At 44.6% G+C, this 17,351-nt stretch overlaps 1 pseudogene; it reads left to right on the forward strand.

The window, feature by feature from the left end:
* Positions 1–1,609: 1,609 nt before the first annotated feature.
* The window catches only part of LOC140680550 (nuclear pore membrane glycoprotein 210-like), a 42,942-nt pseudogene continuing 27,200 nt past the window's right edge, over positions 1,610–17,351 (forward strand).

Consider the following 17,351-nt stretch of genomic DNA (forward strand, 5'->3'; position numbering starts at 1 on the left):
TAATGGGAGTCTGCATGCTTACTTCAATATATGCATTGTGTGTGAGTTGTGTTTTCCTTGATAAGTCACATCATCTTGCAAGGGTTTGTTGCAAGGGTTTGCAAAGAAAAATACTGCAGTGGAAAAGGAGGCTGGCTTGGAAAACATTGAAAGCAAGAGCTAAAATGGAAGTACCAGTTTTTAATATGTTTTTTGGTTCGTTTGCTGTTTGTTCATGGGGTTTTTGTCTGTCTTGGAAAGCAGCCCCTCGAATGTTAATGCACACAACATGTTGTTTGTAAAGGGCTGTCTTTGCAAAAAACCTTGCAGTTTTATGATGCAAGACAGAAACAGCTTCCCTTGGGCTCCAGCTGGAAGGCTTGGAAATGTGTTCCAGAAACTCCTGATAGGACAGAGTCTGATTAACACAATTTGATGTGATGAAATGCAAGATGTAAGGTATCCAGTCAAATAATCAGAATATTTAAATGCCAAGCAGCGGGAAAGGGCCATGCATTGGAATGACAGGAAACAGAGGCATAATGGACAAATTTCTCAGGCAAACCAGACCAGAAGCACTGGGAGCACAAAGGGAGACACCCAGGATGGTATAAATAAATTCACTTTCATAGGTGGAGTTATTGATGGTTAATTATATGTTGTTATGGATTGTTAATTAATATAATGAGTTGATATATAATTAATATGGTAAGTTATTGACTTGAATGTACAGTTGTTTAAGTGTATGTCTATGGCTACTAAACAGAGACAGGGGGGTTGCAAGAGTAAGAATCTTCTAGAAAAGTCACATCCTAGGGTGATGACAGCAACTGGAACTAGGACTGGGAAACGAGCCACCCGGTAAAATTGCTGTGTTCCAAAATGATTGGTCAGGACTGCATCCTCTTACAGAGCTGTCAGCGACCCAGAAAAGGACCAGTGGGCCAGAGGATCCAAAGCGCAACAATCAAGCACCCCCAGGAGACTTTAAAAAATCCCTGAGTGCAGAGAACCCGGGCTCTTTCAAGGGTACCTCGTGTCCACAGGAACACCTTGTTACACAGCACTGTTAGAGCTCCTCTGGCTTGTCGTGCAGGCCTTAGGCTTACCCTGAGGCCTTGTCCTCTGCTAATCTAAGCTTTTAAAAACAGGCATATGTTTTTTTTAAAAGCCATCAACCTCCTTTTAATTTCAGTTTGCCTTTTTACCACAAGGAGGCCCAGCAGATCCTTGCTGAGGACCCATTTCATGCAAGAACTGGCACCCCAGACATTAAATCAATTCAAAATAAAAGGGTGGGGGGAGGCGGCAGTGAGATGGCTTCACAGGTTCAACTCTGCACTCTGCTTCTGTCACTGACATTAGCTAAGTTCCTGTGCTTGTTTTCCTGGACAATTTGTAGTCAACAGAGCTTCAGTGCCTTTGGTCAAATCAGTCTTAAGAGCAGCTTGGGGCTGAGTCAGTCATTTAGACCTGAGCACGGACTGGGGTCCAGCAAACAAAAGAACATCAGCTGCAGGCCACCCATAGAGCTTTTCCTATTAATGAGCACAAAACCTTGATTTTTGCAAACAGAGGGATGCTGGGAGGATTTTTGCACCTGAGAATGGATTTAGGAGCTGTTAGAGACATGGCCCTCTCCTATGACAGATCCCAGGTGAGCAGGAATGACCCCAGCTTATTGTGAGCTTCAAAGGAAAACAGGAACAAATGTTTTCCCACTTTTTTGGGTCTTTTCTAGGATATTTCTTTTTGTATTCCATCACCTTATTTAGCTTTTGAGTGCTGCTGGGCATTGAGAAGAGTCTATAATTGTGCTGGGTGTTCTTTTTCCCTTAGCAGTTAGTGTGAAGTTAGAACAGGGCCCTGGGCACAGGCAGTTCAGATTTGCCAATCTCCCATGCTCTCCCCTGCATTTGTCAATGTCTGAGTTTCACCAACTATTATGTTGCCAACTTGCCTAGTTCTGTTCCCATGAAGTTTATCACAGCCTTCTCTTAGGAAGATAAATAATGTTGTTTTCTGAAAATCCTGCTGACATCATTTTTCTGTTCTACACTTCGTTTCTGCCTTTCTGGATAATGAATGAGTGTATTAAATGCTAACTACAGTCCAGATCCTTGGGACATACTAATATTAGCCTCCTACTGAATTGAAAACTGACAGCCTAATGAATTAAAACTCTTTGCATGGGAACAACAGTATTGACACAGGGAAAATCAGGATGACTTGTGATTTACTTGTAAGCTGAAGAAAAAATCAAACCAAAACACATCCCAAAACTTTGCAAGTGCAAGTACCTGCGATTTTCACTGAATTTAATTATGGGTCTTGAAAAAAAATAACAGGCTACGTGAGGAAAAACCAAATCTAATTTTAAAAGAGGGGGGAAACTACCTCTGTATTCCTGTTCCCTTTGCTGTGTATGGCATCACTGAACTATAAAACAGTACCTTAAGCATTTTCCCCCAGTGAAACTGCTAAAAGTGCCTTGGCTAGAATATCCTTGGAAAATCAAAGCTTGTTTAGGTATTTGATCCAGAGAGGACAAGGTAAGCATTTATAGCTAATCAAGCCTGAAGTCAAAGATGAACAAGATGAACCAAACTGATGACTATTGTAGCTTTAATCATGCTGGCAGGACATGCTGCCTTCTCAAAGTAATTTAGATTTTTCTGGATATCAGAAAAAGTCCCGCATTTCTCTGATACTTTGGTATAGTATCTGTAGTGGATATTTCTGAAAGCAAAAAATACATTTGGAATAAACATCACCAAACCACATAAAAAAGGGCAGTTTCTTAGTGTTCTGCCACTGTTATAAAAACTAATATATTAAAACTTAGATGTGTTATAAATTTCAGCAGAAAGTCTAGAGTTATTCCTGGAACTACGATACTTCAACATCTAAAAAGTGTGTAATTTATACAGCTTTAAAAACTCTAATTAGTGTCTTCCAAGTACAAATCATCTTGTTTGAACTTTGTCCCAAAGGAGAGGTAGAAGAATACAAAAAATGTTAATGAATATTCATATGCTATTGAAGTGAACCTCCTTCATGCATGAACACTATGAGGGACCAAATTTTCTTAGCACAAAAAGTGTGCTACTTCACAGAAAGTGTGCAGGTGTAATAATGCATTTAATTGAAAATTTATTGAACTAAACACCTGTGTTACTAAACTAATAGGCCTTTCCATGGGAAACCATGAAGTTCTTCGGGAAATCTGACATGCTTTACTAAAGTTTTCAGTAAGTTCTATCAAAGCAGATTCCTTTACTCGGGTTAGAAGAACTTACAAAATGCCTGACATTTAAAATTACTGTCCTGTGCCTCACTATCTGCAATGAATTTGTCTCAGAGACATTGTATTTAACCTTTTTATTTGCTACAAATCTGCAGTTGCAGATTCACATCAAAGACAACTTTTTTGCTCCATAAATTAATCCAATTTTTCAATGTTGAATATTCCATTCCCCACAGTAACTTGATTGGTAGATAGCTTACCTGGAAAAGTGACCCTGAAAGGATTTTAGGAGACAAAACAGAAATCAGGGCACCTGAGTGCAGTATATGATCTGTTATAGTCTGTGGTATATTGCAGCACCTCCTGTTTTTCCACTGACATTCTTGTGAAGGAAGTGATGACTCCTTTGAAGGACTCACTGTGCATGTAAAAGAATTTAGGTTTCTTCAAGGTGGGCAGGAGGAGTTGAATTTTTAGTACTTATGTATATATTAGAATGAAAAGAAATATTTTAAATTAAGAAATGCAATTTTAGAGTTGAAATGCACACTTTCTAGTGTCTCTGTAGATGGGGAAGTCTGAGATCCTTGTTTTTTAGGTACAGAACCCTATAGATCACTGTCAGTGCTGAGATAAATCAGATCAGAAGACTTCTACATGAAGAGAATGGGAAAAATAGAAAAGATGATGGGATTTTATACATTGTCCCATGTTGGTGTTTAATGCATAAAAAATAGCAAACGAATTCAGAAGAGTGTTCATGTTTAAAACAGACTCAGAATTATTGTACTGGAATGCCTACTTAAGATTTGTGAGTTGTACATAGTATAATTTGCAATCAAGTAACCTTGAAAAGACCAAATGCACTTTTGTTAGTACTATTAACTGTATTAAACATATTCACATGCCTGCTCATAAATAGTATTCATTATTTTCAAGATGTAAGATTTCTGTGTTCTGCTAAATTTCCTAGGTGTAGTTAAAGCAGAAACAAAGGTTGGGATTTTTGTTTGTTACTTGTCTTATCTTGTGAATTCTCCTCGCTCCTGCATTCATTGAGTTGTTGGGTGAATAGCTCATTAATGTGATTTCTATCTGTGTACAAAGGCACAAGGCAGAAGCACTGTCATGTAACAGCTTGAAAAGACACCGACAAATAACCTCCTTTCATAACCATAAATTTACATTAGAAAGATAGATAAACTCTGAAGTGAAAATCCGTTATTTTTATCTGGTGCAACTATTTCATAATCTCAATGTTATCAGACTCATCCTGCATAAATTAGTGAGGTCTTGGGATTTTACAGGATCTGGGAAAGTCTTGCATCTCGAATGGATTTATCCCATAGGAACAGGGATCTAAAGAGCTGCATTTCTCTGTGGGGACTGAGTTGTACCTGGTACACATTGGAAAACTCCCAGCAGCATCCCTGGCAGATGAAGCTGTGCAAAGAAAGGCAGGCTTGACTCTTATTTTACCCATTTTCTAAACACAAGAACTTGTCTCAATAACCTGAATGAACTGAACCTCCATCAATTTTAAACATTCCTTCCTCGACACCAGTAACTGCCTGCCTTAATTTTTGACATTTTCTGAATTTATGCCTTCCTTTGGCCTAATGCCTTGGAAGGAAGGAAAATCCTGCCAGGATAACCAAAATAGTCAGTTTTATATTGCTGTCAGTCCATCATTACCCCTGTAGAAAGCAGTAGTAAGGCTGAAAGGATGTTCTCATAAAACCTTCCATAGGTGTATGAAGATACAAAAGTCTAATACAGTAAATTGAATGTGATTACTGGTGGAGAAAGTGATCCAGAAATAACTGGAAAAGGACTCTTTCTGTACTCTGTAAGTCTCAAATACCCGTGTGAGGTAATGCAGTGTAACGCCTCATCCATCCTGGGATTCTCTGAGTCTTTTGCTGGCGCTAAGGGACACCAGCTGAAGTGCTGTTCCTCTGTTGTTGGTTTTTAGGTACCTTTTAATATATTGGATGCTTTACATACTTCTTTGACTGAAGTTCCTTTGCTGGAGATACTTTTCAAGGCTCTGCAGCTATGAGGGTGGAACCAGCAAGCAAATTAAGCAGAAAAAAGCCCAGCAATGAAAGCCATTGAGCTGGTCAGTCAGGAAATATATGTGCTATGATCTCAGTGATGGGTGAGACAGACAAGGGGAGCAGCAGCCTGCCAGGCAGGAAGGAAGCTGACCATCTTTCCCAGTGATTTTTGCAGGATACTGTTCTGCTCTGCAGCGTAAACACAGACAGCATCAGTCAAAAAAAGAGACCCATCACTGTTACTCTGCTCTAAAGTTACTATTCCCAGACCACCTTCTTTGTCAACTCTAGTGACTTGCCCTTTTCATCTCCTCCTCAGCATGGTGTAGGCAACTCCCCATTCTCTTCCCAACCAGAGCTGCATCCCTACAGGAAAAGGTGTTTCATTAAATGTATTACTAGTGCTTGTCAGGCATTCTTCAGCCTTTCAATCAAATATTATTTTATTTGAGAGGTTCAAGAGTGTGATAATGGAGAATGTTTTTCATCATTCTGCTGGGTGAGCCCTGATTATTTCAGCTTAATGAAACTGCTCTTACAAGTAAATTGTACCTAATGCATTCAGCTGCTGAAACTTCACAGAGCTGGTCCTACACTGTTAACTCACAAGTACAGACATACCTGCAGGGGTTAAGATTGGAGCTGGTTTGAGTCATCCTCACCCAGCACACTTTAAAATAACCCTCCACACCTCATTGCCTTACCATTTTGCTGAAGTTTCACCTTCTAAGTTGCATTTATTTAGAGTTGGTTTTGTTGTTTGGGTTTGGGCGCTCTTGGGGGGTGTGTTCTTTCGCTCCAAAGATAAGTTTAAAATATTTTAAATTACTCAGACATTTAAAAATATGAAATGCCTGAAAATTAAGCCAGGTGTTTCTTGTCCAGATGGTCCTTTATCAGCGTGCCATTCAAATACTTCCTTTTCTTGAACAAGGATTTAAAAGTATTTCACTGTCAACAGATCACCTAATCATATATTGACACACATTTTTCTAGCTTTATGAAAAACATATTTCCCTCAGAAATTGATAGATTTAAAAGATTTGATCAGAGTACATGTCTGTCTGGTTCCTTGGCAGTGTTTTCAGATCTTCTGACCAACCAAGTGAGTTTGTAAAATCTTTCAGTAATTCTCTCCCTTTTAGTTTCATATTCCAATAGAAACATGATCAGCACCTGGTGTTTTGTTATTTATTGCATGTATTTTGATTGCCTCTAAAATCTCCTGAAATTCTTCCACAAAAGGCTCAGCTTCTTAGGGAACAACCATTTATTGTTTGCCTATCTCCCTCCTTAAGCAGCTTATTAAAGCACTCCCTCTTATCGCTCTGTAATCACATTCTTTGTGACCAAGGCATTTCCATTTGTGTTCTTTATCAGACTTACTCAGGTGTACATTGATATGTCTGTAAAATTACCTCCAATTCCTGGCAGGTGTATCCTGCTCCCATTCTCCGGCACACCGGGAAACCCTGAGAGGAGGTGTTTGCACTGTCTGTCCTGGCAGGAGGGCTGTGCTGACTCCTATGGATCTCACAGCAGCGCAGAAAGGAAAAGTGGAGCAGTGCAGCAACGCTGCTAAGTCAGCCCCTGATGTTTTAGTGAGTCCTTCCTACCCCTGAGGTGGAGACTCCTCAGAGCACACCCTGACTGCACTGGCTGCCCCCCAGCTCAGCCTCCTCTGGCCAAAAGAAATGCTAACACAGTGCTGCAGTGCATGACTTACAATTCAAGGGAGCACACAATTCACTTGGTAATTTTACCATATAATGGAAACTGTAGATTTGCTCATCAATGTCCCCTGCCTTACTCTGTTCTTAAAACCGCTAGGTATGCACTGAAAGGTGTGTTGGATGTTTACTTGCAATACTTCACTGTCATGTTTCATCAATAGGCTTTAAGGTCCCAGCTGCACCTTGCTGATCCTTATGAAAAGAACTCAAGTCTAAGAAGTATTTGCTACTGGAAAATTATTCTTCTCACATTGAATACTCATCACCACCGCTGCTGATGAGAGAAAGGAAATAAATTCTGAGATTGCACACTCTGCTTTTAAAGCTAGGAAGTATTAGGATACAGACATTTCCTCACCTCATTCACAACACAGGCTGCAAAATACTCATTATCTACCTCTTATTTACTCAGTTGTAATTGTACTAACTGTAAACACATTGTACTCTTTAGCCATGGGCAATTTTATACATTCCTCCCTAATATCCCAGTCTTTACTGAACTTATCTTCCTAACATGTCTACAAAGAAAGCTTCCAACTTCACTGAGAGAAATAGTAAAGAAGATAAACAACCCTCAGTATTTTGGGGGGCGATTTAAAGTGCAAGAGCTTGATTTGCCAACACCTTTAATATCACACATCTTTCTAGGCCCAGCTCCTATTAACTTAAATTGCATAGTTCAGCTCTTCTCTAAATCAGACCATACAATTTCATGATCGTTAATCAGAAAATGAGTAATACACGCACAGAAGCTGCAGGGAGAACTGAACTGTCCAGCAGCACACATTCCTCTGGGATAGAAAGTGGAACAGCATTGCTGAGGTACTGATAAGTAAAACACAAGCTGAATAAATAGTGCAAATAGTGCTCCTATGTAAAGAGAACGTCCTGTAGAAGTTTACTTGCTTAGAATAAATGAGAACTGACTAACTTTGGTAATACCACCTAAATTAAAGCTGGGTAAACTTTTAGCTCATGTGCCTGGACAGCAAGCTGATCTTCTGAGTAGGATTTAAGGATCTTTTAAGGATCTCCAACATGCATGTGACCTTTCTGAAATCCATTCTCCTGATGCCTATGTGTACCATGCTTCTTTCATAGGTAAGGACAATCAGATCCTTCACACATGGAGCATCACTCATACAAGGAAAGGCTGGGACAATTGGGTTTGTTCAGCCTGGAGAAGCTTTGGGGTGACTTAATTGTGGCCTTCCAGTACCGTAAGGAATTGACAAAAAAAAATAGGGAGAGGCTATTTGTAAGGGCCTGGGGTTACAAGAAGAGGGAGGGTGGCTTCAAACTGAAAGAGAGGGGTTTGAGATTAGATGTTAAGAATAAATTCCTCCCTGTGAGGGTGGAGAGGCCCTGGCACAGGTGCCCAGAGCAGCTGTGGCTGCCCCTGGATCCCTGGCAGTGCCCAAGGCGAGGTTGGACAGGGCTTGGAGCAGCCTGGGACTGTGGAAGGTGCCCAGGGCAGGGGCGGGAGTCGGTGATTTAAGGCCCCTTCTGACCGAAACCATTCTGAGATGCTGTGGTAATGAATGAACAGTTTCTCAGCATAGCTGTTAGCACCAGTGTGTCCGGGGAACATGAAGGGGGCCAGGAAGGCCAATGGCACCCGGCTTGTTCCAGCACTGCTGTGGCAGCAGGACCAGGGCAGTGACCGTCCCGCTGTGCTGGGCTCAGCTGAAGCCACGCTTCGAACCCTGTGTTCAGCTTTGCTACCCACGACATAACAGACATTGCGGTGCTGGAGCCTGGCCGGGGAAGGGGAAGGGTCTGGAGCACGACTCCACGAGACACTGGGGGTTAGGCCCGGAGAAAAGGACGTTTTTCAAACAGCCGGCGCCTGGCCATTGGCACCGCGTGAGTTCCCCTGAGGGAGGGCGGCGCGGCCCCGGGGGGCGGAGGGCGGGCGAGGCCGTGCCCAGCCCTGCCCGGCCCAGCCCAGCCCAGCCCAGCCCAGACCTGCCCAACCCAGCCCAGCCCAGCCCTGCCCGGCCCAGCCCTGCCCAGCCCAGCCCAGCCCAGCCCAGCCCAGCCCAGCCCAGCCCTGCCCTGCCCTGCCCTGCCCGGCCCAGCCCAGCCCAGCCCAGCCCAGCCCAGCCCAGCCCAGCCCAGCCCAGCCCTGCCCTGCCCTGCCCTGCCCGGCCCAGCCCAGCCCAGCCCAGCCCTGCCCTGCCCTGCCCGGCCCCGCCGCTCTTTCGCGCCCCGCACGGCCCCGCCGGCGGCAGCATGGCTCCTCCCGCGCCCGGGGCGCCGCCTCCTCCAGGCTCAACACCGACAAGGTGCTGCTCCCTTTCACCCGCGGCACCCGCATAAACTTCACGCTAGAGGCCAGCGAGGGTTGCTGCTGTTGGTGAGTGCAGGTGCCGCCGCCCTTTGTCCGTTCTCCCCCCCGGCTCCTGCGGCGGCTCCCCGGCCCGCGGCGGGGCCTGACGGCTCCCAGGCAGCCGGGCCCTCTCCCACCGCTCTCACCTCGCTGCTGGCGGGTTTGGGCGGCCCAGCAGTGCGGGAGCAGGCACGGAGAGCATCCCGAAGGGGAAAGGTTGTTTGTTGTCTGCAGTGGGGGTTCAACCCGCTGGAGGGGGGCAGTGTCTGCAGGCCGGGCCCTGGGCAGGAGGTCCCTGCTTGTAAAGGAAGCTTCCCGCCATGGCTCCGTGCCCGACATGTGCCTCTCACCGCTGTGCACCCACCCACACACCCCACACGTATTCACCTGCTTCTCTCTGTACCCCACACACACACTCCACCTGCTGCTCCAGGTACCGTGCCCACTGTGCCTCCACACCCGCACTGCTCACCCTGCCACCCCGCACTCCCGCAGTGCCACCACACACATGGCCACAGTCCCAAGTGTGCAGGGACAGCGCCCAAAGTGCTGCTGCTGTGGAAATACCCCTTCTCTTGCTGTGCTCAGTAATGAAATACCCCTTCTCTTGCTGTGCTCAGTAATGAAATACCCCTTCTCTTGCTGTGCTCAGTAATGAAGGTCCTGACAGCTCTGAGCTCAGGCTGTGGACATAAAGGAGTCATAGCTAAGTCGGGAGCTTCTCACTGCTGCTGCAAGTGTAGGTAACAGCGCCCTTAAGACTCCACCTGGGAACAGTGAAGTGGAGTTTCAAAAGTGAAAGCTTTCCCAGTTTTCTCAGTGTTGAGCACGTGGGATGTACTCCAGGAACTTTTGGCTGGGAGCCCCCTTCCTGCCTGGCACAGGGGGGAGGACTGGGTAGTGTTGAGCACAGAGGCTGAAGGCAAATCCCACAGCATGGGCAAATTTAGAAAGCTCATGGTAGTCTTCATGGTAAACAAATGTTGCCAACTCCTTGTCCTTGTAAACAAATGTTGCCAACTCCTTGTCTTTTCTGTCGAGCTCTAGAGTGGTAACTTAATCAGTAATGAGCAGGAGGTACCCACCTGAAAAAGAAGCAGCAGTTGAGGTATGTTTAGGATGATACTTCCCAATGTGCCAGATGGATGTGTGTAGCAGTTTTCAGGTTTTTTGTGTGTGGCAGTTACTGAAACACATCTTAAAGGGCTATGTTTTCATTCTCTTTGTTTCTTTGCTTGGTTGTTGTACATTTCTCAATCTCTGGGCTGGGAACAACGCTTTGGTCTGTTACAATTTTTATATTTGAGGATGCTTGTGAAGAAGAGCAGTAATTTTACCCAGAAGTCAACTAAATGAAAGTTACTAGATGAGATGCTTGTGGTCATGTAATTTAATTTTTAATGGACTGCTTTAGTGAAAATCTCATAAGTGTGGGTTTTTTCTCTTTCCTTACTCAAATTTTTGAAGGCTGCTGAGTCTTTAAAAGGGTTTGGTTTATGAAGTAAAGTACATTGCATAAAGCTAAACTCCAAAACTCATCAAAGCACTAGTATAATCGGGGAGTATAGACTCCCTTTCCTGTTTGCCAGTGAGCTGTGAGATGATGCTGGGCTGGCTGCAGCCATTCCTGCACATGCCAGGTGCTATCCCGCTGTCAGAAGCATGGAGATCTCTGCTAATCTCACTAAAGTCTTCAAATGAAAATATGTAAGATTGTTCTCCAGAGACATGCCATATTTTATCTACGTATCTCTAATGGAAGTGATTTTTGTATACTTCAGAGCATGTTCCATTGGTGCTGTTTGCCAGTATACAATGGCTCATATCCCTCATGCAAAGGGGCCTCAACATCCTTTTCCATCCTCTCCCTCTGCCCTTCAGAGATGACTTTTGGCTGAGAATTCAGGAAATTACACCTAATTCACCTTCTGTGTGCTGTCATCTTCTGTGGCTTGTAGAATGAGCATTTATTGACTTCTGCTTTGCAAGGCCTGGCAGGATGGGGGTTGTGAAACTCGACGTGTGCTCGGCAAACCCTCCGGAGGAAGGAGCCGTGTGTGTGCCTGAGCAGATGCAGCAGTTGCACCCGGGGCTCTCTCCCTCTGCATCCTTGTCCTCGCAGGCCTGGAGCTGTGGGGGGACAGAAGGAATTGTGTCTGGAGGAGCAGCAGCACAGCCACTTGCTGACACCTGTGCTTCCTGTCTGAAGGAGCTGTTACTGGAGAGGGGCTGTCGAACTGACCAAGTTAGGGAGTACCAAATGCACTGGCTTGGGATGGAGTGACTCTTCCTCACATTTGGGAAATGATAGGTGTGTTTGCATGCATGAAAGCAGGGGTTTGAATGGAAATGGTCAGATTCAGGCCCTCTGTGTCTGGAGAGGGGACTGGGGGTTTGGGATATGGGAGATTGTGGCCTATGGGAGCTGTTCTGGTTGTACAGCAGCATCTGATAGCTGCTTGACACCTTTTGAAGGTCTGCATTACTCATCTCAAGCATTCAGAATTCAAAGGCAAGTGTCCAATTTCCTGAAAGATCAGTCTATAGCATGTTGTGACTTTACTTTTTCCCAGTTTCCCTTTCAGCCTTCAAGTTTACGTCTGAAAGTAGGATATTTTCAAAGTGATTGTAGTGGTGTCTGAGAATTGCACTGATTGAGAGGAAAAAGGTCAAGTTCTGTCATCATCCCAACAGACTGGGAGTAATGGTAAAGTTACAAGCATGGCTCTAAAGTATTTTCTGGATTTCAAAATGCTCATGCCTTCTGGAGTTTGGGTTGCCTTTATATTAAAATTATTTTTTGGAAAAAGCTTTGTTTTCAAAGCAGACGGTGTTTCCATCTGTTAATATTGTACGTGGCACTATTTTCAGGCATAAAATACAGTCTGTGCAGATATATTTAGCATTTCTATTGCATCTGTATTTGTCTTTTAACCACCTTAATCCATAAATTGCACCTGAAAGAATGAAAGCATTCAAAAGCAGAATTTTCTCCTTGAAACCTGCCATACCATAATAACATTTTTTGGGGAAGGATGGGAACACACACACACACACAAAAAAATATTCCCCCCAAGGCAGGCTCCATGGCTGGGTATTTGTAGCAGAAATTATCTGCAGTGTACAAATATGTTTACATATTTCATTGTTTCATGGAGCGTAGAACTGAGATACATGGTGAGGGCTGGTGGAAATGAAGAGGAGTTTATTGCCACCTTAATGAAAGGTTTGTGTGTGCTACTGAAGCCCTCACTGAAGGAGTTGCAATGAGGTAATTGCCATGGGAGAGGAGCTGGTGGCACAACAGTAAAGGGGGAGATGCAGTGGCTGAGTGGTGTTGGAGCTGTGGGATGCACAGGTACTTGCAGAGAGCCCAAGCCCACTGCACAGTGCTGCTGTCACAGTAGTTGGCTGGCCAAGCTCATTTTCCAGCTCCTTACCTTGTCGTGTTGTTGTTATAGATTGATCTTACTTCTCCGTCTGCTGGCTTGTGTGCTTTTAAAAATCTGTATCAGTAGTGTTGTTCATTGAGATCTGTTGCTTTGCTCTAAGACCAATAGTCTCATCCCTGGTAATGTGGGAGTTGTGTTGCTTCCTGGATCACCTCTTTTACCACAGGTCTAAAAAACCTGTCTGACTGTCACAAAAAATGTTTTGTGTGAGCTATTGTTAACTTCCGTATTGTGAAGTGACATCTTAAATAATGTTTGTTCTCCCTCTCCCTGACTCACCTGTCTGTGCTTTCCCAGCAGGGCTTCAAGCTCTTGGAAGTGCCAGCAGGAGCTCAGGACTGGTTTGAGGTGTGCTGGGTGGTAAAGTGAGAGGGGCTGTGCTGCTGTGACTCAGGTGTGTGTGTTACCTGAGAGTGTTGGCTCAGAACCAGAGCAGGGGGTGCGAGTCTGTGGCAGAAGTGTTCTGACAGAGCCCAGGAGGCAGAAGAAATAATGTTGTTTCTCTTAGCTGATGTTTGAATATCAGTGCAAGTTTACTGTTGAAAAAAGCTTTTTCTCAGTCTGAGCATCACTTGCCTGCTAAGGCAGACAGAAGGACTAGGGACTTGTTGATTTTGGGCAATATTTCATTGCTGAACACCCATGAAATAAATGTTCTAGACTTTTGCTCTCTTTTTAGTCCCAAGAGTGGCTATATAATGTCCCCAGTGTATTGGTCAGTCCAATCTTCCCAAACTCTTGGAGTCTTCTACTGCTCAGTTCCCGCTGACTGCATACCAGCCCAAATGCCCAATAAAATTCTAAAAGATCAGATCAACTGACAGTCGTAGTGCAGCTCCACAGAGGTGGATTTTTGCTGGCTCAGTCAGCTGAGTTTAGTCTGAAGAGCTGACAGAACAGTATAAAACACTGGAGCAATAAGAATCAACAGAGAATTGCCAGGGAGAGAAACAGGAATAAGTGCCTGATCTTTGAACCAACTGATGAATAAATGACGTATAATCTAGTGGGGTATTGATTGACATGTGGTGTTACAGAGCAGTCAATAAAGAACACGGGCCTGGGTTTGGCTAGATGTGTGGCTACAGTCTTGGCACATGGCTCTGTGTCTGAGGCCCTGGAGGGGATGGAAATGGTGAATGAAGCACAGACTGACAAGAGGACTGGCAGCCTCTTTGTTGGTGCCATTCATTCCTCAGCAAGTAGGATTTTTCTCTGAGGGAAATACAAACTGGGGACTTTGGTGAGCTTTTTTCCCCTTCCCTCCTCAGTCCTTCCTCCCTGCCTTGCTGTTTCTTACAGGCGCTGGCTTTGGGATCCAGAGCAAGTGCCAGAAATGCTTCCCATTGCTGGCTTCTCAGGATCTAATTTTGCCTTCTGACAAGCCCAGCTCTCAATGTCACACACACTGACACGCTGCCGAAGAGCTGCTGTAGTTGGCAGAGGATCCAAATTGTGGGTTTTGTCACTTAAAGCTGAAGATTCTTTTTCTTGCCCATCTAGGACCCAGTAGTGATCCCAGTGTAGTGCTGCTGTAATCCCCAGCCTGGCTGATTAATGCCTTTGCCTCTCTGTGCTTGGCCCTGCATCCAGGTAGCTGTAAGCAGAATGTGCTTCTGATATTGCTGAATGATAGAGGGGCCATCAGATACTTCCTGTGTTCTGCTGGAAAAAATACTTATCGAGCAGATTGTTTTTAAATATAAATCCATATGAAACCAAGCCTCAGAAAGGCCCACTGGAGTAAAATTTCTATTGAAAAAAAAGACATTCAGGTGATATTCTACCTCTTAAACTATTGCTAGAAGCCAAATAGTGTTTAATCTCAGTTTCTCTACTGCAGTGACTGGCTTTTAGCTGTAAAAGCATGAAAGTTCCTTTAAAATTGGAGAGTGTATGTTTGCAGTTAAAATTTAATTTTTGTTGATGCTTTCCTAGTCTGAAAAGTATCCTGTAATTAGATTCCATTTTACAGCACTGCTATTAGTGCAAATCACAGTGGTTTTGTATTACAATTCATAGCCAGATATTAAAAGAACAAATACAAACCACAGTGAAACCTCTGTTGTGTTGTAACCACAATCAATACCAGACTGTAAGAATGCAAAATCCTCAAATTAATAACACAACATCTAATGGCAGAGAGTATTAAGCAGTGTAAAGAGCTAAATAAAAGTCAATTTCTTACATATAATTCTTATTTAAAAAAACCTGCATGCAGACCTAGTCACATGCACATGCTCAGCTTTAAAAGCCAACCAGGCAAGTACAGGAAAAGCCTTACTTGTTGTGAAAGCTTATATTTTTAAAGAAACTTGCTAAATGTTGGAAAAGTGTTTCATGGTTGCCTGGGAACAGCAGAACAGAAGTAAAATAACTAATTGCTCACTTTTAATCTCTCAAATAGATTTTAATTTTTTAGAGTAAAGCTGTGTGCTATTAATACAGAAAATAATATTATTTTAGAAACAGTGTAATCCCTATTAAAGATATGCACATATTTGTGTACATTGTTTAGGTATATAGACTAGATATAAACAAACAATTTTCAGGTTTAAGCTTTCAATTAGTGTTTCAATTGCCCATTGCCTACTGCTGTGGGCTGTTTTTTCCTTGATTAGATAAAGTACTTTGAAATTCTGGGTCAGCAGTTGATATTGTAGTTTCAAAATCCTCTAAAACTACTCCTTATGGAAGCAAAATACTGTTGGGAGCTTAAGGTTCGAAATGGGATTTGCAGTTTTCTTGCAGTGGCTACGAGCAGAGGCCCGTGCTCACCCGGGCTGCAGCTGTTAACTCTCAGATAATTCAGTGCGCTGTGATGTGTTGTTTTTCAATAGATACGATTTTAGTTAAGGAGAAATTCAGTTTTTCGCTGGTGTGGATTTGTTGGTTGTGCCATTAAGAGAAGGAGGTGAAACCTGTGTCTGGGAACTCAGTCATACGTGACATTGCTGTTTGTTTGGAACTCCCATCCTGCTCCTTGCTGGGTTAGAGAATTTTCCCCACACATCCCAGGTAGGCATTTTTGTACATCTTCCAGAGAAAAAGTCCAAGCCATCCAGCTTCCCCAAATTACAGGGGGGAATCCAGTGCCCGGTTTAGGTTGCATTTACCAGAGAGCACAGCTGTCTGCTCTAGAAGTTTTCATCAGAGCTGTGCTATCCGGAGGAGCGATTCCCGAGCAGCTTTGTCACCCATCAGTGCTTGCTTTCATTGTTTTAATCCTTCAAAGGGCCCTTGTGAGCGGATCCCGGGCACACAGCGGGGGCTGTTCCGGGCTGGGTTCCCGAGCAGCTCCCGGCGCTGCCTCTCTCCCTCCCTGGCTCTGGGCTGGGACGGCCCCGGCACAGCCCGGGCACGGGGCTGAAGGGCCGGAGTGACTAGCAAGGGCTTTGGCTGCTGCAGCACTTCACTGGCTCTGCACTTACCCCTCAGATGTGCAGTGCTGCTAGCTCAGATTTACTTTGAAGAGGCTTGGTTTTTAATAACTCTTCAACTTTTGTTGTTGTTTTATCTTGACGGTTTTGGTACACTGGAAGGGAACTCTGGGCTCCACCCTGGGCCTGCTCCATGGGTTTCGGGGAAAGTTGATTGATTCCATGGTGGAGAGAATGGTGAGCTTGCCTGCCCTGCCTCTGGCCTGGGCTTTCCCCATCCTCGGCCCACGCTTGCCTTGGCTGGGGTCCTTGAGGAGCTGCTGCCATCCGCTCTTCCCAAAGGCAGCGGCTGGGCACGCAGCAGGTGCCGGGTGAATTGCTGGGATCCGTGTGCTGACAGCTCCCCACCCGCAGGTCGTCCACGCGGCCGGAGGCGGCGAGCATCGAACCGCTGGGGCCGGCCGGCTGCCTCTGCTCGCAGAGAGCGCTGGTCCAGGCGCGCTCCTCGCAGCCCACGCGCCTCACCACCATCATCTCTGCCGAGGACACACGTGAGTCTGAGCTAACCGCTGCTTCTCGTGCCCGTCCTGCCGTGCTCCGCCAGCAAAGCTGAGATCTGGAGCTGCACAGGCGCATTTCACTTCCTATGCACAGTCTTTTAGGCTTTCCATCGCCGTGGAAAAGTAAAAAGTTTTAACTTCTGTTTGCCTCAGATAAGTGTTAATTACTTTAATGATACACCCAGGAAAAAATGTAATTCTTAAAACCCCCACCCCCAAAAATCCACCAATAGAGGGGGTGATTGAAATATAAAAAAGTGTTTAATAAAAATGACTAGCGCAAATTCAGATACTTAGTATTTGAAAAGCTGGAAGTTGCTTTTGTGTCTGTCATACAATATACCTGGTTAGTTTTTATAGTGAGAGAGAGGCAAAGCTGGATGGCCAATTAAATGCTGTGCAGTCACTAACTGAAGGAGTTTATGGGCGTTTATTGTCTCTTGGTAAAAGTCATCTCTGGGACATGAGAGCACTGTAGCAACTCTGCATAAGCACTCCCAGGCAGCACCTGTACCTGTCAGTGTAAATGGAGATCAGAGTTTCTGCAGATTTATTCTGCAGTTCAGTGAGGAAGGGAACTGTTTTTCTTGCTTTCTGAGTCACTGTTT

The sequence above is a fragment of the Taeniopygia guttata genome, chromosome 25 (assembly GCF_048771995.1).
Source record: "Taeniopygia guttata chromosome 25, bTaeGut7.mat, whole genome shotgun sequence".
Classification (NCBI taxonomy): Eukaryota; Metazoa; Chordata; class Aves; order Passeriformes; family Estrildidae; genus Taeniopygia; species Taeniopygia guttata.